The sequence below is a fragment of the Labrus bergylta genome, chromosome 3 (assembly GCF_963930695.1).
Source record: "Labrus bergylta chromosome 3, fLabBer1.1, whole genome shotgun sequence".
Lineage (NCBI taxonomy): Eukaryota > Metazoa > Chordata > Actinopteri > Labriformes > Labridae > Labrus > Labrus bergylta.
Genome location: NC_089197.1, coordinates 21,991,845 through 22,019,155, shown reverse-complemented (window position 1 = coordinate 22,019,155; position 27,311 = coordinate 21,991,845). Strand labels below are relative to the sequence as shown.

General features: G+C 39.4%; 1 protein-coding gene across 1 annotated transcript in view; it reads left to right on the top strand.

The window, feature by feature from the left end:
• Positions 1 to 27,311, top strand: part of zfhx3b (zinc finger homeobox 3b) — a 282,485-nt gene that overhangs the window by 68,688 nt on the left and 186,486 nt on the right. The window contains exon 3 of the mRNA XM_065952964.1: positions 25,880 to 25,914. The gene's annotated coding sequence lies outside the window, so the exon portion shown is untranslated. The remainder of the gene's footprint in view (positions 1 to 25,879; positions 25,915 to 27,311) is intronic.

The following is a 27,311-nucleotide window of genomic DNA, read 5'->3' as shown; positions in this document are numbered from 1 at the left end:
ACCTTTTGCACTTTGTGCATTTTTGTGGCACTAAAACTTATTTTAGTTGGTCTAAAAGCGAACTACCAAGTTTTATTTTAAAACACACACCGTTCACTATCGATGTATGTAAGTGTAGCTTCAAGTTTGAGTGTTACAGCAGGTTGTTTTGACGTGAGACATTGTTTGTGTGTGCCCCTCTCACTGTATGCAGGTTTGAGGGAACATGCCAGGATGGAATATAAACAGCAGGTACTGGCTGAACAGAGAATATATTACATTGGTCTTAAATAGTCAGGTCATAAATTTACAGTGGCACCTCTATCTCTCAAACAGGGGGGGGGGGTCTTCTCCTCTGCTTTACCTCCTCTCACCATGTTACAGCGAGATGTTGTGAAGCTGCTCCCCACTGACCACCTCCAGGCCCCGAGGCTTTCTGTGGGGAATGAGCTGCTTGCTGACCACTTCAATAACATTCAATCATGGGTATCATTTGCAATTCTTGTAACTATGTTCAGACTTTATAATGTGACAGGCTCTGTCAAAATCCAGATGATTGGAATCGAAGTTAAACCAACGTTTTCCTCCAATGGATCATTTGTGATGGGGTCTAATACTGTTACTGAGAGGATGGAGAGACTTTCAGAATATTGATTCCTGTTAAATCAGGAAAGTTAACTTTTTTTGGAGTCCTTCACACTAAACAGTGTGAAAAAATGTTTAAGATACTTTGCATGTATGGCTGACAGACAGGAAGATGTAGCTAGAGTTGGTGTTGATGTTTAGGTCTCTTTTTACTCCATGTCAGAAAATAAGAATTTTGGCGTATTGTATATAATACAGAGGTTTAACTTCAAGCTATGCACAAACTGCTTCAAGTGTTTGCAAATTAATAGTGATTGATGACATTTTAGTAAGAAATTTCATACCCATGAAGTCATGACAACTTTTATTTAAAATTTAGTGCTGCAAAAGAAATGTAAGAATATTTACTTGACATCCTTACTAGACCCATGATAAGTCTAATAATAATTCCGTGTGTTTTAAGGGCTGATTGCTGCAAGATCTGTTGCAAGAAATTTTAAAATTTCAGTGAGGTCAAAACTAATAACAATGTAATTGTCTAGACACATTTTTTAGCTGAGATATGTATATAGGACAGCTTTGTGAAGACATGCTGTACAGTCTCCGGTTGATTTGACCTCGGCCACATTACTGCTTTCCCTGTGAAACTTTCTCCTGGATCAAAGACTCTCTCATGCATTAATAAAGGCTGTTTTGTGCGACTCTTATTAGCTGTAATGTGCCTGTCTGGTAATTCATGTCTGATGGCAGTGAGCGTCAGATGTAGGCGGAAGAATGAAAGAGGACAGACAGTGTTGTATTTCAATATTGCTGCCTTCTATGGGCACCGGGGCTAAATTCATATTGATCTAAATTTGATAATGATTCTATTAGCGATATTAAATTTGTATGTATTCAGGGGCTCGGTTACACGTTGACACAGAAAAAGGGCAAAAGAAAACAAATTAGTGTGCAAGGGTGGATTGTGTTGCATGTAATATAAGAAGAGGCTATTGCTGGAGATCATCAGGAACTGTCAGTGAAGTTGAAAGAAGAGAGGAAGACACTTTGTTTGTGCATGTGTGAGTGTGTAAATATCTCTATGTCAATAGCTTGTAGCTAATGTAGTTTAATGCAGATTTAATCAGATATTAATACTAAATGAAAGTGTGAATTTGCTCTGTGGCTACATTTATCATTTGTTTTGCAGTTTTTATATTCTTAATTAAATTAATTAAGGTTTACACACTCTGCCCTTGAAGTGTCTTTTCAGTTTAAAGAGGCCATTATGTTATCCGTAAGTAACACCAGACCAATTATTGACACCTCACTCACACTGGTCAGTCAGCCTGCCAATACCTGTCTCCTACTATCATGGGCGAGTCAGAGGTCATTATCAGCGATATGGGGCCACAAAGGGGGCCTCAGGGACTCCACTATTCTCCGGCTCAACAGGCCCATGAATGAGACGGGTCCGGCCAATGCAAATCCCCCCAACCTCTCACTCCAGTCCCTCTCTGTCTCCTCTTTCCTCGCTCTGTTTCTGTGTCATCATGTTGCTTATGTCTTATCAACTTCTGTATAGCTTCTATAAAAGAGTTCACCAGAAAACATTGACAAGAAGACAATGATCTTCACCCCCATCTTTTCTTAGCTTGTTTTAGTTGTGCTTTTTTATTATCTCGACATCACTGTAAATTAGGAAAACCTCATTGATTTTCAAGGCTTTAAATAAAGGGTTTAAAAATACTAATTTCTAGGGATGTTGTCTATCAGTAGAGCTGTATAGGTTATCAGCACTCCTAGCTTTGCCTGTGGCCTCTGCAGTTGCAGATGATGTGGAGGAATCACAACTCAGACTCAGTGTTTTCATTTCAGCTGGCAGCATGAGGCTGATAAATCTTTTGGAGAGAAAAACACTAATTTAGACTGCATGCATATGGGCACGTCCCTTGAAAAATAATGGGTATTGTATACTTAGGAGAATTAACATAAGACATTTTACACAGTCTAAGAAAAATATAATTCATACATAATTGATTGGCGGCATGATTGCCTGAGTTTACTGTCATTTTTCTGTGGTGAGACAAAGTCTTTCCTGCGGCTGTTTAGCCTTAATGGACTTTGGGGATATTTAATTCAGGGCTGTCCAGGATCAGAAATGGAGCTGCAGAACTCTCCCTCTCTCTTTTCTATAACATGTATGACTCCCTCATCTTAAATGACTCTCATTTAGCATGCAAAGCCATGGTCAGAGCTGCTCTAATTGCCTGTCATTTTGATAAACTCTTATCAACTTATTTAAATTTGTTTTGCCTCACTTTGCAGTTTGAGGTGCAGGTGAGGAGGGTGGTACTATCGACATCCATTTGTGTAGTTTTTGATGTAGTGTACTGAGTATTGGTTTGGAAGCATGTGTGGAAGCTGGTGCCTTTTGGTTACATGGACGGGAGAAAAGAGATCTGATATCAAAGGCATTATGGACTGTGAAATGTATATTGCTTTTCTTTAATCTAATAGTATTATACAACATATTTGTCTTTTGACCAATGTAGGATTTTTTCAACCTAAAGACATTTCTATGCAATGATTGATTGATAGATTTGTGGAAAACATTTAAAAGCATCAGCAATGAGCTGGGAGAAAATGCATTTGGTCACTGAAAAACTCTAAACTGTTTGTCATGTGTTGAAAAAATGTTTTTTTGTTAGAAATTTGAAATGCAACATAACATGTGTGTTACTGTGGTGATATGTGTTGGGAAGTCTAATCTTCAATATGGTTACATTTACAGTCATGCAAAAATAGAGACATACATTTTATTCTTACAATGAAAAAGTCATAACTTTGATCATTTAAGTGGTTATACTTGTGGCCTATCTATTATTATTATTATGCCCAGCTTTTTCTCTATCTATGGTATCATAACACCGAAACAAAAACAAATGCTGCCTCAGCATCATGATCATTTTTGTTCTTTGTGCAGCAGAGGAGATTTGATTTTCATTGCCATAAAAATACTATATATAATAAATACTTGCAGTGAGGCTGATACAATTGTGCTTTAAACTTACCATGTCATTTGTTTTCTTTTTGGATAACTTCTTTTGATAATTCATACTTGTGTCACTGGATAAACTCAGGTATTGGTTAGAAAGCTGTCTGTCATAAAGAGCGGTAGGTTTAAAAAGATTAACAACACCTAGGGCCGTGTTGGAAGGTTTTTCCTCCGAGTTTTTTCATAGTGAGCAGCAACGGTCCAATAAGTTGCTGACTCAAGAATGAAAAGGATGAAAGTTGCAAAGGACTCAAAACCTTGACCATTTTCCACACCTTAGCACTTTTGGAGCAGCACTTCAGTCTGAGCAGACAGCGGGCCTTATGATGGCTCAAAAACGAGCACGGACTAATAGCCATTTTCTGCAGCCGGCCCTTTGCACAGCAGAATGGACAGGGTGAACAGAACACGGCCAAACCCCTGGTCACCCCTTCATTATCCCTCTGTAACCATCCACATCAGCAGACACCATCGCTCCGACCTGCTGGGCCCGCCCGCCGCTGCACCGGCCACTCGCCCGAGACGAAAAGCAATGAACTCCAAAACATGCCGTTCATCTTCCAGATGGAGTGATTTACTGATTTAGCACGGGCTCTGTCCCCCAAGAGCCGCTGCACCCATACACACGCATTCCCCACTCTGCTGAATAAACATTTATATTCTTTAACTTGATGTTCTTGATATTATGAAAATAGAAATCAAGCACTCAAAATGCATTCGGAACATTCTGTGCACAACCGACCGATGGAGGAAATAGAGAAAAATGACACTGGGGGAGTACGGGAGGAAAAATGAATATATCTGGCTGGACCGTGGTGCTCAGTGGGGAATTTCAAAATCATACTGGGGGGGGTGGGGGGGTGGGGGGTTACTCCTTTAACTGCTGAGCTGTACCAAAAAAGGGTTAGGAGCATGGTTATTTTTATTTCCTTTTTTTTATTTCTTTCCATGTTGGAGATTTTTATAGGAGCTGGATTTCACTTTGGTAATTTTCTCATCACTCAGAGGCAGCCACCTGTCTCTTCCCAAGATCCCCTTCTATTGTCTCCTAAATAATAAGCCTAGATTGGCTTATGAAATAAGGAAAAGGAAAATGACCAGAGAGGGAAAGTGGAAGGTGTAAGCAAGAGAGGAAGGATATGAAAAAAAGGGGGGGGAGAGGAAATGATAAAAAAAAAACAGCAGTTGCAGTAGAAAACAGGGGGATGGGGGGTACAAAAAAAGATGAGTGAGGTGACCTTTTTCTCGCAGGCTCGCGTCTGGCCATCAGTAAGCAGCCATGTTTGAGAGGGAAGCCATTTTCTCGCTCGGCTCATTACTGTGTTTTATATTCAGCTGTGTGGGGAGGCGCTGGTCACTGTTCAAGCCTGCAGTCATGTCAGGCGTCAGATGAAGGCTGTGTATAATGTCTGTTTGTGTGTGTGTGTGTGTGTGTGGGTGTGTATGTGTGTGTGTGTGTGTATGTGTGCATGCTTCAAGGGAGGGGCTATAAAGAGGAGCCGGGGGGCACTCAGGATTAGACAGAGAGACCCCCAGGTTGGAGGCCAGAGCTCAAGTTCATCACGGCACACAATAGAAAGCTCTTCAGAAAGCAATTGGGCTCTTGGTTATATTGGCCTCCGCAGCGTGGACGGCGCTACAAAACTCTGCTCTCATCCGCTGCCGCCATCACAGATGCACCTTTACTCCCACAAGTCTACCTCCTGTCCATCCAATGATCATTATCACCCCGCTTCTTTTAGTTTCAAACCATAAACATGTGAAACTGACCATTTCGTGCAGTAAAACAGAGGGGCTGATATTCTGGGTGTGCTCGTGGGGGTCAGACACACACTTGCTACAACACCATCATTCCTCCTCTCTGCTGTCCTTCTCTCAACCGTACCTCCTCCTCCCTTTTTACACCCCGTCACCAGGACAGCTGCTCCCCCAGCGTAGCGGGCATTGTGAAGCTCCACACTAACAGGGGTTTTAGCCACTGGTAGTGTGAAATTAAACAGCCACCTCGTCCCTTGATGATAAGTGGCGTCCTGTCTTCATGCTGCGGCTATCTCCTGTCACACAGCTCAAGGTCACGCTTTCAAGGGTGAATTAGAGTTCACTATTGTAAGAAAAAAAAAAAAAAAGAAGGAGAGATGGTTCAAACTACCATGTTTGGTCCAGATTCTTTATATTTTGTACAATTTTTTTCTCCTTTATTTTTACAGAGGCTCTGATTCTGTATTGGACATGAATTTTACACTGCATCACTTCTGCCACGCTGCACCCGTGTCCCCCTTTTGTGCCTTGTGTTCATGAAAGTGAACATACTATAATGGAAATATAATATTCAGTGTACTTGATGCAAAAGTGATAAGTACATGATAATTGCATATTATTCAGAGACCTACGATCACAAATGGTTGACTTCAAACAGAAAGAGAGTCATAGAAGTCATGAAAAGGCTTTTTTTCCTCCACTCTGCAAATTATCTTTTTGAAATTAATTGTTAATATTTTAGTATTGCTATATATTTTTAATTCACCCTTTGCATTTTTGCAAATATAATGTATCCTTCCACATTCGTTTCACTGCACCGCCTTGATGAGTACTTCAAATGTGAATTAAAGCACTCCATTTTAAGAGGAAAATGAGTAATAATTCAGAGATATTAATAATACATAATAATGCTATTCAGGAAAATTGAAAGTTAAAAAACAGAGGGAAGGAGGAAACATTAAGTCTTGTATTGTTTGGTGGTGTTTCTTTGGTTACAAGTGTGGAAAATGATGCACACAGAGAGGCTATGAGAAAGCATGCAGGGACAGTATACTGTACATACTATTGGTCGGCCGGGGGTGTGAGGTCGTGGAGGTCATGACAGATGTGTGATGAAGGCTCCTTCAACAGTCACATTGTTCGAACATTAATATTAATTGTCTTTCTTGGTTATGTTTCAAGTCTCTCTCTTTTGTGACTCGCACAAAGATGCTGCAGGGACATGCAGGAGGTGTGTGGGTGCTGGTGAAAGTGTAGTGGGTGGGGGGTAGAGGTGACTCTTTATCACTTTCTTTCCCTGTCTCATAAGATATCCCTTTCTCCTCTATTCACTTTCTCTCTCACAATTTAAGGTGGTTAAGCAAAGGAAATGAAAATCTTTTTTTTCCCTCACCAAGGCTTTTAAAAATAATATTAGAAAGTCTCATGATTATGGTAGTATTAAAATGATTGAGATGGACTCTTAATGCCAATGGAGTCATTTTGCAGTTCTGCTTAAGCCCTAATAGCGGTGATAGAATGGCCTGGCTGGGCCCTGGGCCACATCATTTCCTTTGGTAGGTGCAGTAGTAGATGGGCATCCTGTGGCTGAAGACCAGGGCTGTTAACTGCATGAGAATGAATTAGATGTCTTCTCAAGAAAGTGTGATGTAGCAAATGTCAGTCTTGGATTTTTGTAAACAATTAACTTTTTTCTTGATTTAAAAATGAGTAACCGTGTTTAATCAGATTCTCGTTTTAAGCATTAATGGGCGGCATTAAATCTGTCAAAGTTTAGCTTCACTGTGAAAAAATAAATCTTTTGTATTCAGCAGAGGCCACCAACCTTCAGCCTGATGGATTTTGCTGGATGGTTGTGTTTCTGTTGTGTTGCTCTGTTTCTGCTGCTGAGGGAGAGGCCGATAGTGCTGACAGAGTCTTGGGGGTCCACTCTGCAGTCATGACTCCGGCTCGGCAGCCTGCCCCCATGGGTGCACATTGCGGCAGCCTGTTGACCAAGCGTTGCAACTCCAGTTTACACAGTCACTTCCCTCCTCCAACCTTTGGTCATTCCTGTTCTAGCTTTCTATATGGTATCAAAGGAACTGTGATCACACACATTGCTTGGGGATTTATTATTTCACTGATTTTATTTCCTGGCAGCCATTTTTTATAACACTGTAATATGAATGGGGTTTCAAAGTAAAGAGTTTTATCTTTTATATTTTTAGCTTGTCCTAGTCATTTTAGTCAGTAAACCAAGATGAATTCAACTGAATGAATCACAGATATTTTGTAATTTGATACTTGCAGAAAAAAACTTGCCATCTATTTAGAGTTTTTATCTGTTATAAATACACTGTGTACATATGTTCAACCCTTTTCTTTTTTAAACTGAAACAGCGCACACAAAGGGCAGGGGTTATTTCAGGGATTTATTTTGATCCCCTTGAATATCTACAAATGTCTGCTTTAAATAGAGGGGATTCAGAAACGTTTAAGTTTCAATAAAACTGCTTTATTTTTCAATTTCAACTTACTTAAGTGACTCAAAATTAATTTGTTTAGACAATATAAAAAGTGCCTAGGGTTAGGGTTAAAAAAAAAAAAATCAGTTATACTTTATACATTAAGAGTAACAAAATGCTAAACGTGTATTTCAAAAGTTGAAGTTCAAACAAATATAACACTTTTTAAATAGTTCAACTTATATTTTAATCTTGATTTTCCCCATAATGTGAAAGAGTTTGATATATTTTGTGAACAATGAAAATAGTTGGTGTAATAATAGGTGTTTATACATTTTAATTTTGTAATTCTTAATACATTGATTTAGGTATATATATTTTTAGGAAGAGTATGTAATTGATTCTAAAATCTTTTCTTTTCTTTGTCACACTTTTTATCATTCAATACCTCACACTCACTATCTTTATTCTCTTACTCTTTCTGGGAGGTTACACACACACACACACACACACACACACACGCGCACACACACATACACAAGCATAGTTTGCGCGATTTGGGACAGCCTGGAGAAGCCGGCAGTGATGTCATTAAGCAGCACCCTGGATGATAAGGCAATCCCAGTCACTGAATAAATAAATATATTAAAATGATATCTTATGTATTCTTTTCACCTCCCTTCAGATCCCCTCCATCCCAAATCCTGACCCCTTATCCCTCCCTCCTGTCTCCCACCCCCTGCCTCCCCAAACACACACACACACACACACACACACACACACACACACACACACACACACACACATCACAAATACACCCCTCCGCTGCTGTTGTAGCCACCACCAACCTGCTCCCTCCCTCCCCCCCTCGTGTCCACCGACATATCAGAAAAAAAGAATGAATGCAGCTTTTGCAATAAATAATGCATTTCACTAATACACATTCAGGTGGAGTCAGTCTGTGGCCCCATCACATGCACATCCAGAGAGAAATATAGAATCCAAGAAGGGGAGGAAGGCTTTCCTCCTGAACTGAGAGCAGTGACGGCTCGATAATAGGCTAAAACAACGAGCATGAGAGCGAAAGAGTGAGGGAGAAGGAGAGCGAGAGAGAGTGAGAATTAGAGAGAGAAGGAACAGAGAAAGAAGAAGAAGAAGAAGAAGAGGAAGAGGGGGGCCAAGAGAGAGGGAGAGAGTGGCAAGCATATTATAACTCATCCATGTGGATCACCCTAGTAGATTGGGAGCAATCCCTTGTTGAAATTGTCTTCTAAACACTTAGAGAGAAGGAGAGGGAACGGAGCAGCCAGCCCAGCTCACTGTGCCTGTGTGTGTGTTCTCACACTGCCTGCTATCCCATCCAAGGTAGAGAGACCTCTGACAGACCGCTTGCATGTGTGTGTTTGTCTGTGTGTGTGTGTGTGTGTGTGTGTGTGTGTCTCACTTTGCTCGTGCGTGTGTTTGTGCCATTGCCTATCTTGTGAGCCAGCAAGCCAGCCAGCTAGTGAGTGTGTGTGCATGAGTGTTTGAGCGAGAGGAAGAGAGAGAGAGAGAGAAAGAGAGAGAGAGAAGGAAGATGTGTGTGTGAGTGTGTGTGTGTGTGTGAGTGTAAGGAAGAGGGGGTATTATGCACCCTGGATGTTGCCTCATGCTTTAAACAGCTGCCTACAAGCCCAGGTAGTACGCGCCAGCTTCTAAATAAGCAACACATTTACCGTCCCCTTCAGGACAAGAGGCTAGGCTGCAGAGTGTGAAATCAGACTAATACAGTGGCGTAGGGCTGAGCAGAAGCAGGAAGCAGCTCCTGCATGACTTACTCAGGCTAGAGGTGTAGAGGACAAGAAGCAGCAGAAGAAGAAAAAGAGGGGGATTGGACGTCAGGAGGGAAAGGGGAGGAAAAAAAACAGACAGTAAGGTTAGTAAAATATTTTCTAATTCCTGCTCTGTGGATTGTGTCTTTCAGTCTACAGGACTTTAAGTACAGTTAGTGTGGAGCTGGGACTTAGGCTGAGGCTGTGGCTGCTTTGTTTTGCTGGAGAAAGTATTGATTCTTTGTAAGTTTGTGGGAAGTGTGCTCCTTTTGATCCTGCCAGGTGAGAGCAGATGGAAACACTGTATGTGGGGGGGCTGGCTTAGAGCGGCCCAACTCTTTACTTTGTGCGTGTGAGTGAGTGAGGGAGAGAAAGTCGGAGAGAGAGAGAGAGTATGTGTGTGTACAGGTGTATAGCTTTCTGATGTTTATATAACTTGATGCTTTGGATGTATAGATTTCTGTATGCAGTGCATCATGTTCAGCCTGTGGTAAAAGCAAATTGGAGTTATTTTTGGGAGTCATGCTGCAACTGTCAAGTGTGTGTGTGTGTGTGTGTGTGTGTGTGTGTGTGTGTGTGTGTGTGTGTGTGTGTGTGTGTGTGTGTGTGTGTGTGTGTGTGTGTGTGTGTGTGTGTGTGTGTGTGTGAGTGTGTGTGCGCGCGCGCGTGCGAGCACATGCTTTCATGCTGTGTGTTAAAAAGTGGGTGACTGTGTATTTTAGGATGGGGCCAAGGTAATGCCCCGGCATACTGGAGTTGGCAAGATAACAGGACATAACAGATTGTACTGACAAAAGGGCAGAAATTACTTTCCTTTTTTTTCAGCCAAATTTGAGTGAACAACACAAAGAGTGCACACTTTGACAAACACACAGTTCATACTGCAAACACACCTTATTCTCACTGTGTCATGTGGCCACATTTTACCCAATTGGAGGGTCAATATATACAGGTGCAAAAATAACATGACCATAGCACACACACAAAGTAGTTGTGCACAAAATGGTTACACTCTGGAAATACATTCAGATTCTTTTTCAAACTTTCTATTTAAGATGTGTGCAAAGTCAAACCTCAAGCCTTGAAAGTGTTATATTGAAAACTCAAAAAAAGTGTCAATTGTTTTTTTAAACTTTGTTCTGGGTCCACATTTATAATACTCTCTAGCTATGTTGTAAAATTATGGCAATGCTTTTTTTTTTTTATAAAACAAAAAAAAAAGAAAAAAAAAAGGTGTGAGCAGGTGTGAAAATACTGTGTTCAGCTCTGGGTAGGTGCCAGCATGTAGATGTGTTTAGCCACACGCAAGCACAGGAAAAGTGGAAAAGCCGGGACTACCAAATTGTCAGCAATACTAAAGACATCAACACAAAAATTTCAGCCATCCATCACAGCTGTCAGCTTGTTTCTGTGGGGACAGTGATTTATTCCAGTGCTGAAATCCATTTGGACCCTCTCTCTCTCTCTCTCTCTCTCTCTCTCTCTCTCTCTCTCTCTCTCTCTCTCGCTCTCCCCCCCTCTTTAACTAACTCACTTACTAACACACACTAACACAGACATGAAACTGATTTTTATGCACAGAAATTCTTAAGTGTTCTTTTTTTTTAGTTGCTATTGTTTGGAGTGGTCATGTGTTGTGCACATGTCCTTACACAGCTGACGTGACTATGGAGAGCAGGTGTTCAAAATATGAAGTAGGTTTTATTGTGGCGAGTTCAAACTTTAACAATATTCAGTTTTGCACTTTCAGAGTCATATAAAGCTTGATTGTTCGGCTGTATTGTGGTTCAAGGGAATCGCTTAGCTTATAAAAAGCCATAAAAAGCAACATTTTTAAATTTTATCAGGGGAAAATGCATAAAGAGACATTTCATCTTACTACACATTTAACAAAGATAGAGAAAAAAAAACTAGAAACATATTTCAGTAACACACAATAAAATACACAAAAGGGATCATGGAGTTAATTCCACTTCTCTTTAAAATGGTTTCAAAGAAAGACAATGTTTTTATTGCAGGGATTTTTTTAAGTGTTAGGTTATATTTTTCTAAGAAAACCTTTAAAACTTTGATCGGTGTAGAAACATGTAGTGTATTTAACTTTTTCCCAGATTAGTAACATCAAATTGTTCTTCTGCTAATATTAAACACTCAACTTTGATCTTACTCATTGCTCTTCAGACTATACATGAAAACTCTGTTTGTGTGATTTTAAAGCCAAATGGAGAATTTAAGACGCAAAATGAAACAAAAGGCCATTAATTACTTTTTTCACTGCACTGAGACTAAAATTTATAACAACTTTAAATCTCAATTGTTTACATTTTTGTTTCCAAATGTGTCTTCATGTTCTCCGCAATAAAATAAATAGTAAATCATACTTTGATGCAGTGATGTTCAAAATAGTAGCGCCGTAAATCCCAAACAGGAAGTAGAAGATATTCTTACAAGCGTACAAAACTATTTTTAACAGTAGTCAGTATTATCCCCACAGTGTTTTTAGCTCCTGTTGTGCTCATGACACAAGCAGAGTAAAAGTAGAAACATGAATTAAACCTGACATGCACATTGAACTGACTGTGTGCGTGCATCCATGTTGTGTGTGTTTGTGAGAGAGGATGAGGAGCAGAACAGAATCCATGCTATCACGTTGGTATGCTCCCTTTCTTCATCCTGTTCTCTCATTTAATTTCCTTTCTTCTCTGCACAGCTTCTCTGGTATTTTTTCATATGTCAGATGATAAGTCAGGGTCCTACACTGGGCAGGAAGATATATCAGTCAACACACTGCCCCTAATATCCCCCATCTGCCAGCAAGCACACCCAGTTCTAAGCCCTGCTCTAGCCCTAAGCCGGGGCCTGAGCTCTATGACTGCACCCTAGGATCTCTCTGTGTTGGTGTGTATGTGTGCTTGCATGTTTTTTTTTTTGTTTCACGTGACTTTGTGCTTGCTTTAGCTGTATTGCCTTTTGGCTGTTTATGCCAGTGATAAAAGAAACCCTGATATTCCTACCTTTGCAGATGCATGGTCAGGAGTTCTCTTCTCTTAATGTGTGTTGTCTGTCTGCACAGCTATCTAAAAAGCTGATCTGTGGATGCCCTATGTGTATCTGGAGTTTGGCAGAGCAGAGGAGGCTCTGTTGTGTTCTCTGTTCTGGTCTGGCCTGTGTAGAGATGATACTAGCACTGAGGCAGAGGCTGGCCAGAGAGGTCACTCAGGCTTGCTCAGGCTTTGCTAGAAAGTGTCACTCACATACATTGAAGATGTGGGTTTCACTTATGTGGTTGAGCAAAAATGTATCTCCTGATTCTTGTGACACAAAAACTGTTGGAATAATTGAATGAAACCAAAAAAGAAGTTATGTCATCTAAATCAATTGGAAGGTAAAAAACAGTACTTTGAATCCTTGATAATCTAAGGAGTTCACTGTATATGTTATAAGCTTGTCTATTATTTCAGTTAAAGTGTAGTGCTAGTCCTGTCTGTGACTGAGGCGGTCAGTGCTCCTGCATAGTGATTGAACTCCAGCTAAGGTCTGGGCCTTGCCATGATAACGCTCCAAACTTAGCTCTCCTCCTAAAATCCTGGATTAAAGCCTGCTTTAAGAGCTTAACATGGTCAGCCATTCAAACATGCACTGGATTGACGGGGCTACCCCGCTTGTGTGTTATCTCCTGGAGAGTTTAACACGCACACTGGCTAGCTGTGGGGGACAAGTTCAGCACCATCACTGACCGTGTTTCTACATCCTGTAAGCCAGAACACAGTTCATGAAAAACTAATGACTGGGGCAAAAGCTGTGCTGGTTTCTGTCAGTATACTGCTATTCTAATGGGAAACCTTTTGTTATATATAGATTTCTTTAAGATCACATTCCTCCTCTTGAAAATAGATCAGATATAATGCACATTGTTACTTTCTGCAGTGCATTCTTTCTATTATATCTTAATTTAATCGTCCTTATGTTTCACTTAAGAAGCTTAAGTTCACAGCCTCATTTTGAAGCAAAAACTGCAGAAATTTCAAATCAAACTATTGGTTAATTGATTTTCATGTTTGTAAAATGTTCGATGTTCTCAAATGTTAGCAAGCTTGTTAGAAATGGACTAATTTATTGTGACTAAATATTGAGAAGACAAAAACCTTAAGCTAACAAAACCCTGCTTGATGGTGCAGTCTGGTATGAACTGGAAATTCACATCTTTTTATCACTTATATATTCATACATACACATTCAAATTTGCAGAAGAATTTAATAAGTCTTTCTTTCTTTCTTTCTTTCTTTCTGTTCAGTGTGATGCATGATGTAAAATATTTTAAGAATCAAAGATATTTCAAATGAACCATTTAAATGAACTGAATTGGTCTGGAAGCTTTTTGTCAGCATGTGAATGCCAGCATGGCAGTAAAAGTTTTTAATTCCTTTAACAATACAAACTCCTCTATTGGCAGTTCACAAAGAGTGGCATCCACTCTCCTCCTATAAGAGGTCGAGTTCAGCGCTGTCAGTGTTGAGAAGCAGCTCTGATTGGATGCTGTGTGCCAGTATTTACAGACAGTGTTTGCTGACACTGGAGATAGCTACATACAGTATCTGTCACGACTGCTATGGACACACGTTATTCTGTTTCATTTACAACAGGTGCATCTGTTAATCTGATTTATAATTAAAATATTCTAATCCTGAAAGTTCAGAAGTCCTGACAAAGGTGCAATGGCTAATGGGAGTTGTTATAAGACACACAGCCTCAAGGAGTTATGAAATCACATGAAGCAGATAGAGAAGCTGATGCCTCCAGGGATCCGTTTAAATATATTAATATGCCTGATTTTCAAAATTCTGCTTGACATCTTTGTAGCCTCATTGGTTGTTGTTTTTATTTTAGTTTGCATGCTTGGCTGGAGGTTCTTTTGCCTTAATTCTGAATGTGCATTACATTAAAGCATCTTGTAATGTTGGCCTGCTTTGCACAATGTGTGTCCTAAACATGGTCATTCCACATCTCATAAGAACTTATTACTGCAGTCATGTGCATAATCACTTCACGCTTTTCTCATGTGTGACTAACTTTTGCAACCATATCGGTTCATCCGACGACATATTGCGCTTTTTTCAGTGTCACTCATGTCTAAAGGAAGGAAATCTAATTGCTTGTTTTATTAAGATGCCTTTCCAAGGATACAAATAAGAGCTTCGCCAGTTTACTGAAAGGCGTGTTCATTCTTTGGCCTTCACAAGTAATATAAACAGTATGATTATTTGATCACACTGTTCTTACTTTAGAAACTATTGAACATAATGCATTGTTTTTAGTACTACTAAAGAGCATGAATATCATTTAAAATAGTTGCAATAGCATGCTGTAGAGGGGGCAAGGGGGTTTGTTTTGTCATTTTGTTTCACAAACTGAGCCTCTGAATCTTCCAAAGGAGAATATTTGATTATTTGAGGAGCTGAAGAGACCTGAGCGATTGCCATGTGTTTCATGGTGTGCTGTGTGTCAGCGTAAATAAAGGTGGGGTTTGGTACGATGTTGATTCCATCTTGGCTGTTCTGCAATAATTCAAGAGAGGAAGAGGAGGAGGGGCGGTGTGGTGTGGTGGGGAGGCACCATTTTACTCCTCCAATCCCCCTACGCGACCACTGGAATATAATCCGCTGTCTCCTGACCTTCAAATCATGCAGCGCTGCAGTCATTTCAATTGGCCCGGCCGCCATTAGCGTGAAATGTCCTCTAGCCACTCTGCTTTTGCACATGGAAGATTTCCTTTCGCCCAGCGTGGTTTCCCCTTCTTCTACTTTGCTCCTTCCCTCCATCTTGCATTCTCTCTAGCTTGCCCCCCTGAAGCCTGGCTGCGATGGAGGGTGGGAACCTCTTACACTAAGGAAATGAGCCACCACAGGAGATGCTGTTGGTCAAAAGATGGAATGAAAAACACTCACTCCATTAGATATGTTTGTGTTACATTGTGTTCCTTTTGAAAACAATATATTTTTTGGCACAATATATTTACTGCTGCTGTCCTTTGAAATTGAAAAAGTCCGTAGAGCTACTTTGAAATTCTAATATTCCCAACTAACAAGATTCTAACATGCGGTCTAACGTACTTAAAATAAATGTAGATATTTGCTACAACTGCTAAATAGACTGTGATTTTGAAAATGCAGTTTTTTTTAATAGTTGTGAATTCTAGGAAAACCTTAAATCATATTTTTCATCAGTGCGGTATCACTGGTGTATTTTAATTCCCACTGCACTGACAGCTAGTCTGTGGTCACAGGGTTCGTTTGAGCATGCCCGGGATACATCCCCCGGCCAAGTGCATCACATCTAGCCAGCAGCTGGAGCTCTGCTGATCATACTGCAAAGAGGCAAGAAGATGTACCGATTGGGGCACAGATATCACATGCCAAAGCTCAGCATGTGTTATGTTGCAAGTAGATAGATCAATTATTGAAAGAGGACATATTTGATATGATCTGAATATTAAAAATATATCAGAGGGCAAACAACATTCATGGCTGTCTTCAGATCTGTGCTGAGAGATGTGTGTCAAATCTCCAGAGAGATGCTTTATTCAGAAAGGGTCAAGGGGTTCTCTGAATGTTTGATAGGATGCAAGAATATTCTTATTTTATTTTTGTTGTTCATTTATAAAAAGTACTGAAAAAATGTCAGCAGCACCTTTCAAAATTATGTTTATTATCGGCAGGCCTCATAAATTATTATTCCTCCATATTCATAATGACAGATAAATATCCTCTGACCTAGAATTCAGCTCACGATGAAACTTCATAACACAAACACACATCTCAACATCTTAGTGCTTTTTTTTTCCCCCCTCCCGTTTCCAAAGGATGTATTTTTCCTGGTGGAGCACTGAGTGAATTCGGCTCACCCTGTCACTGCTTATTATGTGACTGGAGCAATGACAGTTTAAAATGTGTACTTCTATTTACATACACTGACTGACTGTGTGCCAGCTTTGAGAAAACACAGGTGCAGTGGCTGAAATGATGAGATTTGTTTACAACCATTGGTCTTACACAAGTCCTCATTGAAATCCTCCCTGAAGTCTCTTTCTCCCTACTGGTTGTTATTACACAGTGTATGTATTTATGATTAATGACCCCACTGGGGTATATCCATTATGCTATGACCTCAAGGTAAAATTGAAATGCATGCACTGGATGTAGAGCATTCTCATATTATTGCCCAATATACTTAGCAGCCATTACATTTGTTGGCAGTGGTGAAAATAAAACAGGGGACTATGAGGTTTCAAATCAACACGGCCACTCTAAGAAATGGACTTATTGGAATTGCATTAAGTTGATTAGACTGAGAAATGAATACTATTTACAATGAAGCAGTGTTAAACACTCTTGTTTCTCCCAGCTATAGGAGTGCATTGACAGTCAGTCAGCATCAATTAAATCTCCTGATCTGTATATTCTGAAAGGCCGGACTTGTTGTCTTCTAATAAAGCTTGTCTATGGCAGCAGAATGTTTCATTTCCTCTTGGAGATTGCCCTCAGTAATGCAGAGTGCTTATCATGGTCCTGGAAAAGGAGTGCAACAACACAGCGTTCTGATGCTTGATACCCAGATCAACCTGGGGCCAACGCGTACAGCACTTTAAACCAGCATTTTGATCTTTTTCTTTTTACACTGAACCATGGTCATGTGAGACTCATAAAACATTACTTTTGATACCTGATTCGACATGTTAATGTGTTTCGTTTCAATTTACAATGTTCTGCAGATTGTTAATTCTTTAGTTTTGACCGAAAGACCATTTTTTTTTGTCAATGTTATATTTCGAAAAAGAAAGCAGGGCATTTTTGGGTATATTTTTAGTGTTTTTATGTGTTTGTGTAGATGAAAATGAAAAATGGGGTCTGGGAAGGACGGGGTTGTGAGGGGGCCAAGCTGTCCCTGGCCATTCATTCTCTCTGGCCCCCCTGTCTAATTAATGGGCCACGTTCATACACGTTATTGCACCAGAGGGTCTGTCACTCATTAATCATGTGACCTTCTGTGGCACAGTTAATGACCTTGGAGGAGTAGATCAGCTGGAGATGGCCGAGGCTGTGGAATTAAATTGTTTCTGGAAGTGGTCATGGTCACATCAGGTACTTTAACTGCCTCTCTTCTCAGGTCCTGTTACACCTTAGTCTGTGTCTCACCCATGGATTTTTGCAGGCTATGCCACAAGGGTGGGCAGGTGGAATTTAAGACATTGGGGCTCAGGATTAGAGTAGGCATGGAACCAATGTTGAACTCAAATCACTCAGTTATGACATTATTGGTTGATTTCCTGCATGACCTCAGCCTGTCACTCTTCAGCTCACTCATAAAAGGACCAATTTACTCCAACTTCTTAAGAAAACTTCTCTCATCAAAGTTCTGTATAACAGCTCAATATTCAGAAATTTTTTAAATCAAAGTTTAGTTACTCTAAGGGAAAGTTAAAACTCAGTTTTCATGCTTTAATGAAACTACATTAATTAAATCAGTTCATTTTCAAAAAGTTTTTATCAACAGATTAATAGGTAATGTAATTGCCTTGTTTGCCTTAGTTATTTTTTATGCTGTAGGTGAAACGGTACACACCTCTTGTGTCTACCAGCAGTCTGAATTTGCTTCATGAATCTTTCAACATGTTGCAAAATGCATTTAAAACTTCCTAGTCTCGGTTATGTGTAATATTATACAAAGATGTTGTTTGGAGAGGGAATTAATTTTTGATCATTGGTAAGCAGACTGATGATCAGTCACTGTATTTAAGAGAGACGATTATTCAACATGTTGTTTATGTTTTCTATGTTTTCTTCTAGAAGGAAATCAAATTGGACGGATAGCTGTGGTATTTTATTTATCTGAAAGTGTGTTCAACCTTTTTTAATTGCGATGTTAAGGGTGCTACTTAGTTGTTGTTTTTTATTTCCTCAGAAGGCAAAGAAATCTTTATGAAGAAAGAGCAGTCGTCCTTAGCATCTGGATATTGGAGCCACAAAGAGAAAAGGGAAAATATGTCCTCTGCTTTGTGAATCTGGTTGCAGCTTTCTGTCCATTGTGGTAGAAAACAAATAAGCAGTACACTGTGGATATTAAACCTTCCTATGATAATGTGTGAATGACATAATCAAAAAATATAATCATTTTTACTTGCCACAGCAAATACCATACAGCTTAAATATGAATCCGCCCTTTTGTTGTCAAATACGCATTATTTACTACGTTTAGGCACAAATAGAAAGCCCAATCTATCAAGGTCAGACTTTCACAACATTCTCTTTCAACCATTTTCTAATGAAGCCATTTTAGTTACTGCCTCATTGTTTATTGTGTCAGTGGAAAAATAAACTTGAGTGTTGTCAGCATACCATTCAATGCTGAAGTTGTATATAAAATATGCCAGTGGAAATTTCAAATGGGAAAAATCAAAGGGCTAAAGACCACACCTTGGTGTATTCCATAGTTAATTTTTGTCAAAAGTGACCTAGTTGAACTTCAACTATAGCTTGAAAGAGAAAGAAGATAGTTTAATAAATACTTATTTATAGGAGTCATGCTGTTCTGCTGTTTGTCAAGTATTCCACATACCTGTGAATATATTTTCAAAGGTTTAATCCTTTATTCTTACAAATGTTAATGCTACTATTTTTAACATTCTCCTTTATTTAGAACATCTGTAGCCTTATATGTTCTTCTTGAAGGAAAGGAAAAGTAGGAAACCATTGGTAAAAGAGGCTGTTTTATACCTCATGGCTGAAGTAAGTTTAACAATTATATTTCCACAGCCAGCATATTTATAATTATCTATTTTGAGAGAAAGGGAATCATATCACAATGTCCAAAGTTTAAACGACGACCGCGTTATGGCTGCCACCTCCTTTTCACAATCCCAGTATTAAGAATGTTAGCTTTCTTCTCACTGACATTGAAATGGAAGGATTTTGTTTATCCCTGCCTTTGTTTATTTAACATTTTGCTCAGCGGGGGAGTTTCAGATAGATTGTTTTCAAGACAGTCCCTGCAGACAGCGAGCAAACACTCTACAGCTTCATCAAACAGAACAATCTTCAACTTTCCCCTTTCTGCAGTGTGCAGGGAAATGTGACTGAGAGGAACATCATAATGGAATATGATTGAAATGATCGTCATAATTTCTCTGTCTGACTCTGTAACAGTATGCAAGTGCTGTTTTTCAGAGGATTTATTTAGACCCATGTGCAAGTTTACCATTACACAGGGAAAAAAACACACTGATGGATGAAAACATTTCATTTTTATGTAGCAAACATTTGCGAGTTTTGTTATTAATGAATTCACTCATGTGTGATGGATGCTAGTTTTTTTCCCCCTTAGTCAATATGAAAGCATCAACAGACATTCGGTAACTTAAAATTCAACCTGAAATAAAGGGAGGGAGCTGAAAAAGAATTGTGAGCTGAAAAGTGAGTTCACCCCTGTATGAAATGACTTCTGAATTGGGCTCACTTTACATTTTGAGCAATGCGAGTTTTGATTTTAGTATGATGGCTTTTTTTATGTAAATATCTATCTGTTGGGTAAAAATTGGTCTTCCAAAATGACAGCTTCAGTGTCAGCAGCATGCACTGATCCTTAGCTTAACAGGGACAGCCATGGGGGCAGTCATGGACATTTGAAAATATACCTTTTAAAATACATCAAATAAACACATGCCCACTATAAATCTTCACAAAAAAACACAATTTGTTTTTTTATTCAGATATAAAACATTTGCAAAAACACATTGCAAAAGTCTAAATTTATGCTGAGGAATAATAATGATAAATAAATAACCAATGCATTCCTACTCAGCATGCATATATTTTACCTTTTGGATAAAGTTCTAGGTATAATGGCCACTCTTTCACAATATTCTATTCAGTCAGATGAAGCTCAAGCTAGCTATCTGCCAACCTCAGATTAATTGGTGCCTATTCAGTGATGAGAAAAAAACCCAGCTTTTTTGGAATTCAGAAGGGACACGTTGCAAACACTGATATTGTGTAACGCATGAAAAATAGCAGACAAATACTGTGAGTTATAACAAATATGCACTTCCAAAAATGTGATTTATCGCACTTCATATCGTTATCAATATTAAACAATTGCATCGCCCATCGCACATTTTTCTCATATCCTGCAGGCCGCCATGTACACTGGGCTACTATCCTCTCTCTTTTCCTTCTGTCTCTCTCACTGCTGTCGTCCTTCTATCTCTCCTTCCACCATCTTTCTCACTCTTGCAAGTGCAGTCTTGATTAGTATTTTCCACTGTTCCGTAACCATGGCAATAAGGTCACTGAATATAATACTTAATTGAATCTTCCTAGTGCTTTTGTGTGCATCTCCTGTGTCCGGACAATAAAAATCTTCCACTGATGACTTAAATCCCCTTCCTTTTGCTCCACTCCCCTCCATCTTTCTTTTCATTTTGTGCCCCATGAATTTATTCATATGTTTCCTCTGCTACCGCTTTCTTGTTCTCCCTTTCTTTCTTGGCCTCTCTCTGACCTAGCCTTCCTTGTCCTGTCATGGCGTTTTTATCCCCCCTCCCCAAACATTGTTCTCCAGCTAGCTGTGTCCTTCAAAAATGACTAGGACCGTGTTTTATTGTGAAGAGTCAAATTCACTTTATTTTTTGGTGGTTTAGTCTTTTGTTTTCACTTGATGGCTTATTGCTCATCAATGTGAGTGTATTTCATAGTGTACAGCTCCATTTTGTGGCCCCTTTCTTTGCCCCCTTCCTCTTTTCGTTTGTACTTTTCCCTCCATTCCAGCATTTGCATACTCAAATCAGTCTCTGGCACACTCGTTAAATTGATTTCAAACAACACTGATGACTCAAGTGGTCAAAAAAGAGCGTGGCTCCCAGGAAACCATTGGGGCACAAAGTGAGCCACTGACACAGGGTGCTCTTTGAGCAGGTGTTCTGATTAATGTCTAACAAATTATGGCCCTCTAAGATCCGGACATAAGTGGGAGACACATCCCCTCTTCACATGGCGCACGGACAAACACATAAAAACATGCTGACTGTGTCTTTGTTCATGCAAGTATGGAGGCGAATCCATGACAAAAGGGGATGCGGGTTCACCGGGAGAAAACAGTGGAGTGGATAAAGAGCTGAGGAGGAGGAGGAGGTGGTCTGTTTATGAGCTTATCAAAACAGCACAGTGGACATAGAAACTAAAGCCATACTTAATCAAACATTTTCCCTGAGTTAGGGTGTAATATATTTTAACCTAAGATTTTCTCGGTCAGTCATTTGTACAAAATTCAAATGACACAATAGAATATTTTTGCCATTTGTATGGTAGGTTAATTTCTGGAAACGTCATTTAATATCATTGTGAGTTCATTTTTTTGTCTGAATAAGAGTGTGCTATTACAGCCGTCATTAGACTCAAATAAAACAAAGGGAGATCAGGGGATAAGTGACAGAGCAAAAAATAAAAAATAAATAAATACACCAACATCAGATTTGACATATGCGCCATAAAATAACCATTAGCAGTTACCTACAATTCCAAGTGACAGTCTATCAATAATGTCACTCTGAAAATAGGACAGGTTTGTTGCTGTCCTTAAATCACTAGAGACCCCATATAGCAGAAAAGCATGCAGATCTAGAAAATGCATTAAGGCCGGATGTTAATGGGTTTGGTGGGAGCGGTGGGAGCAGTGGGACACCCAGGGGCGCAGGAGGACATCGCTCACCTCTCACTGGGTCATGGGCTTCAGACACCTGCCTGGTCTGCTGCTCAGTCAATGTCTGCTTTGGTTAAAGTCAGAAATAGATGTTGTGCAGATCATGACATGCACATTAGATATGTTTTCATCAATCTATATGAATATATATACAATGTATGTATTTATTATATAAATACAATTTTAACCATAGTCTAAAGTAACCCATTGTTTCTCTATAAATGTCGAATCATTCAATGTAAAATATATTATGATAAAATATCTTGAGTGCTGTCATCCCATAACCCATTCTGTCTAATGGTAATCTTAAGTTTTTTTAATCAAATTTCTGTCTGTAATTATGCATTTTGAACTACCTATCAAAATAAAGTATGCTACATCTTAACCTATATTAAGCTTCTCTAATCCCTTTAAGCATACACAGAGCAAACTCTGTCACTCCTGAAGATATGCAAACGCACATGCAAACAAGCAGCAGCATTTGCACTTGCGTAAACATGTACACACACACACACGCAGACTTTCATTCAGGAACCAACCCCTTCCTCCTTTAATGGGGCATTTGTGTACAATCAAACTTGGTGTTGCATATGAATGGACCTTTTAATGAATGGGGCATGCACACAGTGTCTGCCAGTTTTGAAAGCCAAGAGTGGCGCACGCGTCTTTTCTATTACCATGTTTAATACGGGAGCACGTGCAGGCTATAGTGTGCCCATCTGCTTCTCGCACACGCCCCTCAGACGCCCCGTTTCTACCATGTGCTGGCGTAACAGGCAGCTATTGTAGCAACAAGTGTCTGAACATTACCACGCTTGCCAGCTCCCCTCACTTGGCAGCGAGCCTGCTAAGCTGCCCGCCCCCTTATGAGAAAAAAAGACTTGATTGTGCCAGGGGAGAGAGCTTAGGGGGTCGACCAGGAAGAGGGGAGGGGAGGGGGATTTGATTTACATACTGCAGTTTGGGCGAGACTCATCTGATTTTAAACGGCTCCAGAGCAATTAAGGGTCATTAGTCCTTTTGTTTTCTGCCGTGGCACCATGTAGCAGTGACAGCATCTGGGGCACCGTGCCCCTGTGGGAGCAGCCTGTGAGAATGTCAGTATTAACAGGGTCTTTCTCCCACCCTTCTTCCCCATTCATGACTCTTTACTCTGCCATTGACACAGCTTCCCTCTGTGTGTAAACAAACACTCCAGCCTGGCACTGCAAGGGAAACCACTTTGGCAGAGACCCAGCTCTGGAGTGTGCAGCTGGTGACGGTGCATGCTGCTTCTCCTAATTATCCTGATCATGACAACAGTTTGTTCATATGATATCATTTGCAAATTAGAAGAATTCATTAAGATTTGTTACTGGGCAAATACATTTATTTCACACGGTGGCACAGAGTTCCTTTAATGTCTCCATCTTTGTTAAACTACAGTATGATGCTGCATCCACTGTCAGTCAATTTGATGTGTTAGTGTTGTATGTTATATATTAATGCAAATACACATTTCATTTAACACATTTTATTAGTCTTTACAGACGCAGCAGTCATCTCTACTTTAATTTCTTGTTCTTATCCTAGTCCATTATATTGGTAGAAACCATATAACTCCAAAATAATTCAAAAAGATCAATTTGAATATAATAGAGAGCATATGTGATCAAGCAGGTATTTGAGCTATAATACATGGAAATAACATTGCTTCAAGGTCAGTCTTACAACTGTAATGAAGGCTGGGCTGTATTCCTCCATATGCTTATGTGTGCATCTTCCATTACTCACCTAGCAGGCAGCAGCGTGTTTAGCACCCCTGCCTCTATGAAAAGGCATCAAAGGCAGCAAAAAGACAGGCATGGTATAGAATGTGAATGCTCACATGTCTATTTGTGCAGCTGAAAGACCTCCGCAGTTGGTATAGAAAAACACTTACTGCTAATGTAAATAGCAAGGCAGCATAAATCAGGAACCACGCGCAGCCCGGGAGAATATCGTGTAATAGTTATTGCAAAATGAAGTGGCATTGGGATCAATATCCCACTATATCTCACTCTGGCGTAATGGCGCAGAGGGAAGCTGGAGGCCAAGGGAGTCTGGTCCCTCCATCCCACCACAGGCCTATAAATCTGCCTGACCTGCAGCGCGCTTATTAAAGTGCATACACAATCAGTAGCAGCCATCCAAAAATACAAGCTTACTTACTGACCTGGAGTCAGGGGAATGGATGCCTTTACCTTGTCTCAGGGCAGGGGTTAAAGGCTGATTGAGGCTATAACATCTTCATACTGTACTGTACCAAGAAACAGGGAAGTGTTGGTCCAGCTCAACTCTCATAATGCTAATATCATTTAAAAGGAAGCCCTAATGTCAGCAGTGCAGGGAACACTGATTAAGTTCTGTTTCATTCATAGTTAACCCGGTTTATTTCTTGTAATCTTTTAAATGATATTCATAATTAATTAATTTGTTTCTTTGTATTTCATTTGTATTATCTTAAGTCAAAACTTTGTTCTGCCTGAGCTGTGGCTTATTCACCAAAAGGGAACTAGAGTAGAGCATGTTTTTCCCAGAGACATAAAGAGTGTTTTCAGAAGAAAAAATCAAAGGGAAAGGAAGATTTGTACTATTTAAACTTGTCCTTTTGACTTAAAGTTTGAATTAGAAGACTGTTTGAGCACTACTTGAGGTTTTGGTTTGGTGATGAGCTTTCTATTTGATGTGTTGTTTGTTTTTGAGTAGAGTAGCAGAGAGAGGCACATCATCACATGTGTACAGATGCCATGTTCATATGGGTGCGGTTGAGGAAAATAAAGATTCATACAGTTTGCATTTGAAGTGGCAGCTTTTAGTTGTGTACGCAAATAGACTATACATTATTATTATTATTATACATTATATATTGGCCTGGTTGGAGTAGTCAGACATTATTGTCTTTGCTGTGCTTAAGAAGCATTGAATCAGTTTCTTTTAGAAGGAGGCCTAATTTTTCAGAAAACTGAGGAACAATTGGTCCAGGACTCTGTATTTTTGTACAAAAGTGTTGTGAAAAATGTATAAGAGGGGAGTGATTTTTTTTATTTACATACATTTCCTGCAAAAAGTGAAGCTTTCCTGTAAGCTTTGATGTATTCAATTCATGTCTTTGCAGTGTCCTTTCCTTATCCTCGGGTTGTAATATAACTTGATAACAAACAACACAAAGCCTGCAGCTGAAATAAGCGCATACTCACAATAACAATAACAATATGATGATAATGGCTGGGCTGTGATTTGAGAGATTATTCAGGTTTTATCTATTCATACGTAAGATCTCGTTGCAGGCTTAAAACAGCCTGAGGGCGCATTTTATAGGTCAGTAAGAAGTATGTTTGCAGAATGCTATGAATTTTTGTTGTAATAAACCAACAGGAAACAGTTAGACCTGTGGTTCACTTTTGTGTTTTTACAGACAGCTGTTTGAAGGATGTACTTAATGTAGGTTTGAAGACCGTGGGCACTGATGTTCTTCCCTTATGTTTTGCAGGACTGTGAAGGAAGCGCTCCTCTGCTTCACAGTTGGTAAGTGTTTCCTTGAACCTTTTTTTTTCTCTCTCATTGAAGTTTCACCACATGTAGGAGACTTTAGGGGAAAGACTTTCTTGAGGAAAGTTTGTATTCTATAGATTTACTCTCCAAACAAACCCTTTAAAACTTGACTGAAGAAGAAGAGCATCAGGTAATAGGTTTCAGTTATAAGTATGAATGTCTTAGAATGTCAAGGTTCACTGGAATCCATTTTTGAACGAACCCTGTCTTCACTCTGAATAATGTGGCAACAGAAAGATTTGATGATGATTGGTAATTAAAAAGTGAGTGGTAAACCCCTTAAAAACATTCCAATTCTCCTCAGACATTTAGTTTTTCCAATTTATCCTGAAATGATGATGGTAGAGAAGCTACACATTTCATATATATTGTAAGAAAAACATTATGAGAATGAACAGAATAAATGGTGTTGATGCATTTAGTTCCAGACCTTAAATGTAATAATAATAAAATAATTAAGGGAAACGTGGAAGATAATACTTTCCGTCGTGTATGGATAGATACTATAATAAAGTAGAAACAACTTTGAAATGAAGAAAATAGAGATAAGGTGTTAACAGTGTAACCAGCAGCAGGGGTTAAATGATAAAGTTATAAAATAAGTTTAAATTAAGGCTATAGGGACTGTGTTTGTGATTTGTAATGCTTTGAATAAACATTTGAATCATAATGTATTTTTTATTTTTCCAATATGATAAACAAATGATGATGAATCATCAATTCTTTTAACATTTAAATGCTAAAAAAATAGACATCTGATTAGGATGCAGCTTGGCTCTCTTTATGTTCAGTGGTGATTTTAACACACTGACGTCTTAGAAACACAAGTAGCATTTTAAACTTCTCAGCTGAACTTATTGTAAGACAATAATAACTTAAATCCAAGTTGTATTTATGAGGTCCTGCTGTGATGGATTCATATAATTCAAACAATGATTTCCAAATAGCTGTCTACATGCACGTGTGCAGATGCAGAGAACTTGAGAACCCGCCCTTTTGTCCTCTACAGACAAAGTGCCCTTTTTGAAACAAGTTGTTTTCTTTCTGTGCACAGACTAGCCTAATGAACAGATACAGTTGGTTAAATAAGAATATCAGTTTGGGGGATAGGGTATGTGATCCAGGCCAGTGCGATGCCCTCTCCTCTGTCTTCTGTCCTGCTGCAGCTGCTAAAGCAGGCGCAGGCGCGCATACACATAGAAACATTAAGTATGTAAATGTCCTCCACAAAAAGCCCCACAAAGTCTTCACACCCAAGCACATCGAAGAAAGCTAGATTTAATATCAGGTAGATTCATTGTAAGATGGAGACAAAGGAACAGTTGCTAAGATGGTATAATAAGTATACTAATAATTATAATTATATTAAT